The sequence below is a fragment of the Herpailurus yagouaroundi genome, unplaced genomic scaffold, assembly GCF_014898765.1.
Source record: "Herpailurus yagouaroundi ecotype Mexico unplaced genomic scaffold, PumYag 180, whole genome shotgun sequence".
Taxonomy (NCBI): Eukaryota; Metazoa; Chordata; class Mammalia; order Carnivora; family Felidae; genus Herpailurus; species Herpailurus yagouaroundi.
Genome location: NW_024412411.1, coordinates 17912453 through 17925514, shown reverse-complemented (window position 1 = coordinate 17925514; position 13062 = coordinate 17912453). Strand labels below are relative to the sequence as shown.

Here is a 13062-nt window from a genome sequence, read left to right as displayed (position 1 = left end):
TTAGTATATCTAAAAGAATAAAACCAGAGCATTAGAATAATGATTAAGAGACAAAAGACAATCAAACTTCTCAAGGCAGCCTGGAAAGGGGGCCAATAGAGCCTCTACAAATGAAAGATAGAATATCATAAACTTAGCAGATTAACACAACCATAGATTGTCAAATAGAACTGAAATAATTATCAAGAATGTGGCATAAAGAGACACAGATATGGACAGTAGGAAAGAAAGGCTTAAGAAATAGTGGATGGAGGGAGAAGTTCCTGCATTTCTTTATATTAGCCTTCCATTAGGAAGGGGAAAAAGAAAGAATATAGGCTATATATTTGAAGAAAAAATAGCTCAAATTCAGAGATACTAGTAAATCCCAAGCAACATCATAAAAATAAATTCATCATGTGAAACATTATAATTTACTTACGGAAAACTGAAAGCAGAGACTAACAATATAAAAGTAGTCAAGGAAGGAAGGGAGGGGAAGAAATAGTCAAAGAGAGACAGATAAACAGGACGAGATGACACTGTTGTTAAGTGGCTCGCCTTAACTGAACTCAGTTCTACAGTTCAAAGAAAAGGCTGCAAGACTGGAATAATAGAGCAGTAGGCAGTTTTCAAGAGATTTGCTCAAAACAGAAAGATAAAGAAAGGCTGAAAGTAAAGAAGGTGAGGAATGTGGTAGAGAAATTCTAATCAAAGCAAAATTATTTCAGATAAAATCGACTTTAAGGTAAAAATATTTCTGTGTGTAAAGGGAGTTACTAATCGTTTATAAAGTATTCAATTATTATTTCTCTGATTAGAAAACCCCTGTTTTGGAAAGTTTTGAGTTGTTTGTTTTCTAAACAGAAATGGAGTTCTTTCAGGTGGTAGACATAAGCCCCTTATTAGATGTTTGGCCTTGAGCAAATATTTAAACTTCCAGAACCTCAGTCTCCTAATCAATGAAGTCAAATAATAACATTTAGCTCTCATTTAATAATGATAAATAATTCATCTAGAGCATTTAGCACTGTGCCAACCACACATAGCTCCATTGTTGTCAGGATAGGCAAGGAAAAGGGTGATGGTTTTGCATTGTAGTATCTTTCTTTTCTTTTTTTTTTTTTTTTTTCAACGTTTATTTATTTTTGGGACAGAGAGAGACAGAGCATGAACGGGGGAGGGGCAGAGAGAGAGGGAGACACAGAATCGGAAACAGGCTCCAGGCTCTGAGCCATCAGCCCAGAGCCTGACACGGGGTTCGAACTCACGGACCGCGAGATCGTGACCTGGCTGAAGTCGGACACTTAACCGACTGCGCCACCCAGGCGCCCCTGTAGTATCTTTCCATAAACAAAAAGACTAGGCCTATAAATTTATTATGGTCAGAAAAATAATCCTTTTGGCTGTATAGTTAATTAAAGATAGCAATTCCCTATAGAAACCTCACTGCTCCTGAGGCTTGTTATCCCTTGAAACATCATTGAAAGCAATACTTCGACATCAACCCAGAGAGAATATATGGAGGAATGTACATTTTTGCCATATTTTGCTGACACACAGTTGGTCTGAGATCAAATCAGAAATTCATACAAATGTGTTTTTTAATCTTTAAAACACCACAGAATTGTTGAGTGTTGTTATCCACCTAGTGACTATTAAGAAAAAATATTTATTTCATCCTATCTTCGTATACTGCCTTTTCACACCCTCCATTTCGAGTGGATCCAGCTAATAATCCCAAGATCTTTTATGTCTTAGGCTAGCACATCGCATTCTTTGTTTATCCTTTTAAAATATATTTATTGAGTATAGTCTATTCTTTTATAATGTGATATTTTTAATTCCTAAGAAACTTGTGTTTATCAAAATGTAATTAAACAGTAGTTTTATGGTGACAGAGAAATCAAGGATGGAGAATTTCAGAATGGTAACCACAGAGCTATTCAACCTCCCCACCCCCATGTCGGTCCTTGGTGGAACCTCCACAACGAAGGTGTTTTTTAAACAGTGCGAGTGCATGGGTGTAACACCTAAACGCCACTGAACAGTTCCAACATTTAAACCCATTTAGCTTTCGCTGAGGGCAGTGGTTCCTCTTCCTCTCACTGCAAAGACTATCATTGGCAAAGTGTCTATATGCATTCTTTTTTACTTTTATCACCTGTAGGATGGAACCCACGGCTGCTCAGACAAAGCAGCTGTGTGGCAATGGTGCTCTTCCTTTCCTGCAGGCAGAGTTAGTTCCAGGTAATTCTCACATTTGACCAATGGCCATCATGAAAGCACATCTTATTTCTGAGCAGGAAGATGTATTTAGATCTGTGACAGATACACAAACTAGAAGGTTCTCTTTACAGACTAGACCCTGACCCTGATCTGTCTCTCCTCACCTTTACTCTTCCTCATCCTCCATCTGAACATGTGGAATTTCAGACTGGTCATGGCACCTCTCCTGGTCTCAGGGTCCTTATCTGCTACATGGGGATAATAGTACTATAACTACCTCATAAGGTGTTAAGATTATGACAGATAATATGTGAAAAGTACAAAGCGTTGTGTATATATGGAACATGGATATATAACACACGTCAAGTAACTTCTCAGACGGTGCTTCGTTTTATACTAAGTGCAGTGTCCCTGCCACTTCCCATTTTGCATCCCTCTTGTGGACAGACATTACAGTTAATTGTCTTTCTGTTTTTTTTTTTTTTTTTTTTTTTTTTTGCTGCAGCAGGTAGTAGTGGGCTTTACTTATGGTAACTTTCCATTATTACATGTTAAATAAATAAATGCACTTTAATTCCCACCCACTTAATCTTTCAAATAATTTTTGCAATGTCTATTGTACCAAAAGGTATTCTTTCTGAAACCTAGCAAGGACAATAGTCTGTTAAAGAGTAATACTTTGTCTTGATTCTCCATTTCTAACTTGTTCCCTATTCTCTAAAATCTTGGCAGATATTTTATGGAGAAACAATTTATGATGAAATAATGTTTACAAAGTATTGTTTACCCCTGCCTGGAGATTTATAAGGCATTCTTGGCATGTGAAAGGCCTAGAGGAGTTTTCAATTAAATAAATTTTTAAATAAACAAATAATAAAAACTTCCTTAACACATTTCCAAAATTTATTTGACTACAAAATACTTTTTTCTCCCTTACAGTATTGTTCTTTGAAACTCCTTTTGGGAAATATTGGTATAATTAGTATCTATTTTCTTTTTTTTATTTTCATAAATGTTTTTATTTATTTTTGAGAGAGAAAGAGCAAGCAGGAGAGGAGCAGAGAGAGACAGAGAGAGAGAGAGAGAGAGAGAGAGAGAGAGAAACAGACAGACAGAATCTGAAGCAGCCTCCAGGCTCTGAGCTGTCGGCACAGAGCCCGACACAGGGCTCGAACTCCCAAACCATGAGATCATGACCTGAGCCGAAGTCGGATGCTTAACTGACTGAGACACCCAGCTGCCCCAATTTTCTTAAATTAATAAACATCTTTCTTACAATAATTTTATAAATTCTCAGATTGTCTAAGTTCTATTTTCATTTATTATGATATCAATTTGTTTTGAGGGAAGTAATAGGAAGTATTGAGGAACAAGATTTCAAAAGTGTTGGTTGTAATTTTATTTGTTAATATAGTTGGATTAATTTGCAGATGATGGATTTTTCCATTGAGAAAAAAGAGATCTGATATAATTGGTCTATCATCTGATTAACATTACACATGAAAACAAGTAAATCAGTTTTAAATATGTTAAGTGGATTCCACTTTCTTTTTTTTTATTTTTATTAAAAAAAAATTTTTTTTTTCAACGTTTATTTATTTTTGCGACAGAGAGAGACAGAGCATGAACGGGGGAGGGGCAGAGAGAGAGGGAGACACAGAATCGGAAACAGGCTCCAGGCTCTGAGCCATCAGCCCAGAGCCTGACGTGGGGCTCGAACTCCCGGACCGCGAGATCGTGACCTGGCTGAAGTCGGACGCTTAACTGACTGCACCACCCAGGCACCCCTGGATTCCACTTTCAAGGAAAAAGTTACTGAGTTTTTGAAAAAATGTTTATATATGTTCGAATGGTCCAGGGAAGAGGACCTCTCCTCTTCTTAGAATTCTTTTCTATCCAGAGTCCTTCACAATGGAACTTTTTATTAGTCATCAGCTGAAGTTTAAAAATATGTCAGGTTGATCTCACCTCTATTATGTTGTTACAAGACTTTGGAGAGTTGCCTTTAGTTTCTGTAATTTTGTCACATATATAACAATAATAGGAATATAGCATTCCTTTAAAGAGCAGGTACTAACATGGGAGAAAAATCACTGCTCATAAATTAAAGGCAATGGATTTTACACATTAATCACATTAAATATACGAAAAATGACTTCAGTAGTTTGTCTTTCTGCCTCTCTCAAAAACCCAGCTGTTGCCAAATTACCAGTAATTTCATTCTTCTTCTTTCCTCCCAAAGAAGCAAAATGTTGTTTCTCCTTGTGTGAAAACACATTTCTAGCAAACAAACAAAACAAAATTTAAAAAAGACAGAGAAGATACAGGCTGGAAAGATGGCTGAGTATGAGGACTCTGAGCTCGCCTCATCGCATGAATACAACTAGGTAACACTCATTGACGTCGGTGTTGATAACACAGGAAACAATCTGAAGATTGGCAGAACAACCTCCACAACTAAAGATAGAGAAGGGGACATACTGCAGAAGGTAGGAAGGGCGAAGGCGTGATTTGGGAGTAAAATGGCCCTGATGCTACTGACCGATGCCAGTGGTGAAACAGACAGAATAGTCTGCAGATGGCCCCAGAAGATCACTCTGTGTTTCCTGGACAATAAACCAGCTGTAACCAATAGTCTCCTTTCCCTGTTTCTTCCAAACTCAGCTTCCCACAGCATGGTGGCTTTTTCCCTCCCAGCAGGAGGGGCCACAACTTCCCACCTACACCCAAGGATTCTAGATACAGGTCCCCTGACTGTCCACAGTGGGGAGAGAGCCAGGGATGTGGAGAAGGGTGAGAAACAGACTTGCACACTGGCTAGCTCCTGAACAGGGAGGACAAATCACCATAACATTTGGGTGTGAAAGCAAGAGGGGCTCAATCTCATGAGTTCTTACAACCAGTGGGACTTAACGCCTGGAATTTTAAAAGCCAATGTGCTCAGCTCTGGGAGAACCTGGACAGCTTTAGGAAGCTGATTCCCCACCCTTAAAGAGAAGGCACTATATGCTAACTAATTTGGATGTAACTTTTAAATTAATGAATTAAAAATTTAAAAAAGAGAGATAAAGGACCACAATCAGCAGAGACACAACGTGGAAGCAGCAGTTTGAAAAACGGTGGGATGAGAAGAGGGAGAGTGATTTCTTCATCTCAGAGTGTGACCCAGAGATCAGGGATCACAGGGAGACTCCAGGAACAAAGGAGCTGGTCTGTGCGGTTTCATTCCCCTACCCCCCAGCATAAACAACAGCCACCTGTGGGAACCAATAAGGCTCTGCAACCTAACTTGGCTTGCACCACACTTCACCCCCTGTTCTTTAGCAGATCTTCCCTTCCCAGTAACATTTGCCTCAGTCCTGGTACTATGGGCCCCTGCCCCAGAAGACCTGCATAAGCCGCACCATATCTCCCAACCTGCATGTTTTTCAGGGCCTCATCACACAGTGGTGGCAGGTGTCATTTTGCAGGCATACCACTGCATACCCATTAAAATGTGTCCCACCCAGCTAGGGAGCAAACACTGCCCAAAACAAGCAAAGGGAGCCTCTGCGGGCCACTGGAATGAAGGAAAAAGACCAAGACTCAACAGCAGAGCACACCATCACACCTAGTAGATATTCCCTTTGCCAGGCCCTGGGGATACTGCACTGCAGGGCGCTAGAGGACCTCTTCTTCATAATGTCATTACCATCAAGAACAAGAGGCATAACTGAGCTGACTTACCTAAAACACCGAAACAGACATGAAGAGTTAGACAAAATGAGGACACAAAGAAATATGTCCCAACTGAAAAACTACCAAGCCACAGCACAAATGGCATAACCTACCAAAACTAAAGCAGGGAGAAACAGAAAATTTGAGCAGACTGATGACCAGCAAAGAAATTGAATCAGTAATCAAAAAAACACAACAAACAAAAGTCCAGAACCAGATGGCTTCATAAGCAAATTCTACAAAATATTTAGAGAACAGTTAATACCTATTTTCAAACTATTCTAAAAATAGAAAAGGAGGGAAAACTTCAAATTATTTCTATGAGACCAGCATTACCCTGATACCAAAACCAGATAAAGACACTGCAAAAAAAGAACTACAGGCCAATATCTCTGATGAACATAGATACAAAAATCCTCAACAAAATACTAGCAAACCAAATCCAACAATACATTAAAAAAATCACTCGCCGCGATCAAGTGTGATTTATTCCTCGGATGCAAGGGTGGTTCAATATTTGCAAATCAATCAACGTAATACATCACATCAATAAGAGGAAGGATAAAAACCATATGATCATTTGAATAGATGCAGAAAAAGCATTTGACAAAGTACAACATCCATTCATGATAGACACCCTCAACAAAGTAGGTCTAGAGGAAACATACCTTAACCTACCAAAGACCTTATGTGAAAAACCCACAGTGAGCATCATACTATATGGGGGAAACAGCTTTTCCTCTAAAGTCAGGAATAAAATAAAAACGTTTACTCTCACCATTTTTATTCAGCATAGTACTGGAAGTCCTAGCCACAGCAATCAGACAACAAAAAGAAATAAAAGGCATTCAAATTGTTAAGGAAGAAGTAAACCTTTCACTATTTGCAGATGGCATGATAGTATAAATAGAAAAATCCTAAAGACCCCAACAAAAATATACTAGAACTGATAAATGAATTCAGTAAAGTCACAAGATACAAAATCAATGTAAAGAAGTCTGTTGTATTCCCATACACTAATAATGAAGTGGCACAAAGTGATACCATTTACAATTACACCAAAAACAATAAGATACCTAGGAATATACATAACCAAGAGATAAAAGACCTATACTCTGAAAAGTGTAAAACACCGATGAAAGAAATTCAAAATGACACAAAGAAATGGAAAGACATTCCATTCTCATGGATTGGAAGACCAAATATTGTTAAAATGTGTATACTACCCAAAGTAATCTACACATTCAATGAAATCCCTATCAAAATAACACCAACATTCTTCACAGAGCCAGAACAAACAATCCTAAAATTTTTTATGGAACCACAAAAGACCCTGAATAGCCAGAGCAATGTTGAAAAAGCGAAATAAAATTGGAGGTATCACAATTCTAAACTTTAAGTTATATTACAAACTGTAGTAATCAAAACAGTATGGTGCTGGCATAAAACAAACACATAGATCAATGGAACAGAGTAGAAAATCTAGAAATAAACCCATGATTATATGCTCAATTAATCTTTGACTAGAAAAGAATATACAATGGGAAAAGATGGTCTCTTCAACAAATGGTGTTGGGAAAACTGGACAGCACCATGCAGAAGCATCAAACTGGGCCGCTTTCTTAACACTATATACAAAAATAAACAGAAAATGGATTAAAGACCTAAATATGAGACCATAAAAATCCTAGAAGAGAGCATAGGCAGTAATTTCTCTGAAATTGGCTGTAGCAGCATTTTTTTAGATATGTCTCCTGAGGCAAAGGAAACTAAAGCAAAATAAAATATTGAGATTACACTGAAATAAAAAGCTTCTGCACAGTGAAGAAAACAATCAACCAAACTAAAAGGCAACCTATTGAATAGAGGATATTTGCAAATGACATATCCGATAAAGGGTTAGTATCCAAAATATTTAAAGAACTGATACAACTCAACATCTGAAAAGTCAAATAATCCAATTAAAAAATGGGCAGAGGACCTGAATAGACACTTTTCCAAAGAAGATATACAGAAAGCCAACAGACACATGAAAAGATGCTCAACATCACTCATCATCAGGGAAATGTAAATTAAGAGTATAATGAGATACCAACTCACACCTGTCAGAATGACTAAAGTCAAAAACACAAGAAACAAGTGTTGATGGTGATGTAGAGATAAAGGAACACTAATGCAACAACAACTGTTGTTGAGAATGCAAACTGCTGCAGCCACTCTAGAAAACAGTAATGCGGTTCCTCAAGAAGTTAGAAATAGAACTACCCTACCATTCAGTAATCACACTACTGGTATTTATCCAAAGAATACAGGAACACTAATTCAAAGGGATACATGCATCCCTATGTTTATTGCAGCATTATTTACAATAGCCAAATTATGGAAGCAGCCCAAGTGTCTGTTGATAGATGAATGGAAAAGAAGTGGTATATACATACAATTAAATATTATTCAGCTGTAAAAAGGAATGAAATCTTGGGTCCTGGGTACCTCAGTTGGTTGAGCATTTGACTTAGGCTCAGGTCATGAACTCACGGTCCATGAGTTTGAGCCCCATGTCGGGCTCTGTGCTGACAGCTCAGAGCCTGGAGCCTGCTTCAGATTCTGTGTCTCCCCCTCTTTCTGCCCCTCCCCTGCTCTTTCTCTCTCTCTCTTTCAAAAATAAATAAACATTAAAAAAATTTTTAATAAGAATGAAATCTTGCCATTTGCAACGACATGGATAGAGTTAGAGATTATAATGCTAAGAGAAGTAAGTCAGAGAAAGACAAATACCATGCAGAGACAAAACAAAGCAACAAAGGAAAAAAAGAGAGAGAGACAAACCAAAAACAGACTCTTATAGAGAACAAACTGATAGTTACCACAGGGGATGTGGGTGGGAGGATGGGTGAAATAGGTGATGAAGATTAAGAGTACACATACCATGATGAGCACTGACTAATGTATAGAATCGTTGAATCACCATATTGTACACCTGAAACAAATTTAACACTGTGTATCATCTATACTGGAATTTAAAAAAAAACCTTAATAAAAATAAGGAAAAAAATCAATGGAAAGGTACGAAAAAACCCCAGCTGATTATCTAAGGTCCTTCACACCACATTCCCATCAACATTTCTCATGTCACACTGGACCTCTCAGTTGGCCTGACAGGGCACTGCAGGTGCTCATTGATGCCATTAACAAAGAGCATTTCTGATATTGGTGGCCCTGTACAACTCTTAAGCAGACTTTTTTCTGTGTCACCACATTTCAGTGGTCCTTTTTGAAGCAAGGAAATCAGATATTGAGAGGACAAGTATGTGGCCCATGATCCCAACCCTAGTAAATGTCTAGAACCCTGAATTCTTGTCTTCTTTCTAAAACTTATTCTGGAACATCAAACGTGGGGAGGGTGTATGTGGGGGGCGGGGTGGGTGGGTTGTAAAGCAGACAAGTAGGAGAGAGGTGTTTTTCATGATTTTGCTCTTATCCTTAGCTGGTCACATAACATGTCTGTCCTTGTATCTGTTTTTTCTTACAAGAAGCAGACACAAGTAAAGTAGTGGGCAGCACCATAATTGAGGAGATATACTTGTCTATCTCTAGGACTTTGCACAAAAAAGATTCTTAATAAGTATATGCAAATGAAAGATGGGTTAGATAATCACACCAGAGAGAAGCCCTCTCCAAGGACAGGGATATTTGTCTCTTGTTCACTGCCATAATTTCCAGAGCCTAAAAAGTTCTTTTTATTGGATAGGAGCTAAAAATTTTGTTAATGAACAAAGGACGGGGATTGATCCAAACAGAGTATCAGTCCTGATAAAGGAAAATTCATAAATAAAGTTAGCAGGAGATTGAATGAAAAAACTGAGCTGAAATTTCCCGAGAAGAGTTTAGCTGGTGTGAACATATCATTCAGCCAAAATGCTTTGTTTATTTACACTTCCTGTTATTCCTGCTGGGAAGATTCTTTTTCCAGATGTTTTTGCATCTTGCCCTTTCACTTCATTCAGGTCTCTGTTCAATTGCCATATGCACAGAGACTCATTCTCTGGCTATCCCTTTAAACTGCCTATGCAAAATTTCAAGCGTATATAAAAGTAAACAGAACAGTATAATGCATTTTTATGTAACAGTCACATAACTTCAGTAATTATTACATTTTACCTATTTTTAAAAGCACTTAGCACTCTATGACATTATATATATATTTTGTGTCTTTATTTATGGGCTAGCTCCTCTTCCACTAGAATCAAAGAACCAAGAGGCCAAGGACTTTTTCTTCCTTGTTCATTTCTGTTTCCCTGACACGTCAAACACTGTCACATTACAGGTGCATAAGAGTATTTGTTCAATGAATGAATGACTAAGAGAAGATTGTACTAGGTGTAATGGATTCTAAAGTAGAATCCTCCATTGCTGTAGACATTTGCAATGATCTGTTTCTGCAGTTGAAGTATTTATTTTTAAGCCCAATTTTCTTATTTAATGTTTATATTCTAGATTTGCTTACATGGTGAGAAGTGGTAGAATCAATTCACATATGTTGTTTCTGAGCCACGGATAATGTTGAGATTTCTATCAATAATCTAATGTAGTAATCTTTAGTTTTCAAATATCTTCTAGTAGCTTTGTTTTAAGGTTGTTCTTTTTCTGTTTAGTGAAAATACCTTTATAAAATGAAAATACGCATTGCACTTGAGCTAAATACATTTAGATAAATATAAAGAATCCTATCCTAAATTCTGCTTTTTAAATACATATTAAAACCATCTGCCAATTTTATCACTGATGTTTTTAAAGATATTATCTTTAAAATTTTTTTTGAAAAAAATTATTCCTTTTTAATGTTTATTCATTTTAACATTTATTCATTTTAACGTTTATTCAGAGAGAGACAGCGTGAGTGGGGGAGGGGCAGAGAGAGAGGGAGATACAGAATCTGAAGCAGGTTCCAGGCTCCAAGCTGTCAGGGCAGAACCTGATGTGGGGCTTGAACTCACAAAGTCTGAGATCATGACCCAACTAAAGTTGAATGCTTAACTGACTGAGCCACCCAGGTGCCCCAAGAAGATCTTATCTTCAAAAAGATCAAAGCATTGTAGTAATTTTTTCATCGTCCAGTCCATTTAATATGATTTTCATATGAAGATGGAAAAGCTCTGGTAAGGTCATTCTTTAAAATGTTTTTAAAAAATGTTTATTTTTTGAGAGAGACAGAGCATGAGTGGAGGAGGGACAGAGAGAGAGGGAGACAGAGAATCTGAAGCAGGCTCCAGGCTCTGAGCTGTCAGCACAGAGCCTGATGAGGGGCTCGAACTCACAGACCATGAGATCATGGCCTGGGCCAGAGTCAGATGCTCAATTGTCTGAGCCACCCATGCACCCCTCTAGTAAAGTCATTTTTGATGTCATGGTGTCAGTTTTATCTTTGAGTCCAAAATAGTATCACAGAGCTAGTTGGCACATAGTGCATGTTTGTTGAGTGAATAATTTATAAAGTATGAATAAGATGGATGTAGTAAGAATTGGTATATTGTGTGTATCTGATCTGTCAATATTTTCTGAATTTCTGCTGTGTTTAGAACACTACCTTAAGCATTCAAACTTTGGTTATTGTTCCTTGAGGTACAATAAGTAGCTTTTTTTATTAGATACAGTATTTTTTAAAGCAAAGTCCTTTGCAAAATCCTTTGAGGATTTAAATATAACCCCTATACGTGGTGGTCATGATGGTCTAAGCTCTGCTATAGTAACTAGTCAACCTTGAAATATCCTGAAAATGTGATAAGACACAAAACAGACTTATTTCTTACTCATGAAGTGACTTTTGTGAGTCAGTGGATCCAAAACAACTGCTTCAAGTGATAAGTCAGGGATTCAGTTGCCTTTTGTCTTCCGGTTCAACTCATGGCTTTTAGTTCTTCTCATAAAGGGGACAACGCTTTTCTCTGCCTTATTCTGGAAGTAGCAAGTATTGCCTCTACTCACAGCCCAGTGGTCATAATTAGATATATGGCTCAATATAACCACAAAAACTTCCGAGAAGTATACTCTATAAGTACCCAGGAGGAAAGGAAACCAAATCCTGACATGGGTAGTGGTACACAACTTAGACTACATGCCATAGAGCTCAGAGGTCCAAAGACCATCCATTCATTAATTCATTCAGCATTTAACCAGTAAGTTCACAAATGCTTGATATTAAATGATCTATCGTTGCAGTCGTTCCTTACAATTAAAGGTACGTGTATCATAACACTGACAACATAAATATACTTCGGGGGACAGTTGCTATGTTTTAGCAAAGTTTATATATATATATATAAAATATAAATATATACATATATATATATAAATATATATATATAAATATATAAATATATATAAAATATATAAAAAAGAGCATTAAAATGGCAGTGCCTTTAACATATCTTTAACATTAAGATACCTAGAACGAGGTAGTTTTTTAGAGGCTATATTAATTTTACAGCCATCAAAGACAAGTATTAAGCCCATCAAGTCAACATTTTAGGTACTAAGAAGAAAGAAAAAAAGGAAAGGGAGGAATAAAGAGATGCAGCTTTCAACTGAGACAGCTTCCTTCAGGGAGCCTTCCAATTTTTCCGGTTGTACTTCCATTTACGTTACATCAACAAGTTCATAGTCACACAGTCAAAATAAATGCAATAGATTTTAGGCAGTGTAGTCTTTCAGCTGGTCACTTTGCTTCCCTGAATAAATTAATGTTTTGTTATTAAGAAAGTATGGAGGAAAAATATTAAGTGAACAATTAGCAAGTTTTGTTGAAGTTAAGGATTTCACACACATACACACACACACACACACACACACACACACACACACTTGCTTGAATATACAATCCCAAGTAAGTGGAGATTCCTTTGAGATTATTCTCCAGCTGTTTCTATACTAATAAACCTCAGTAGGGAAAGAGGAGGAACAGTTTCTTTATTTTTTTCTTCTATTACTTTTCTGTTCACATAGTAAATGTTTCTGTAAATATTGCTACTACTGACTTTGCTTGAAGAGAACCCTTACTTACTGAATTTAGACACAGTAAACCAATTGATATTTTAATTTATTTTTTTTTAATTTTTTTTCAACGTTTTTTATTTATTTTTG

At 37.1% G+C, this 13062-nt stretch overlaps 1 protein-coding gene across 5 annotated transcripts in view; it reads left to right on the top strand.

The window, feature by feature from the left end:
• NOX4 (NADPH oxidase 4) overlaps positions 1-13062 on the top strand; it is a 170991-nt gene that overhangs the window by 131122 nt on the left and 26807 nt on the right. The window lies entirely within an intron of this gene.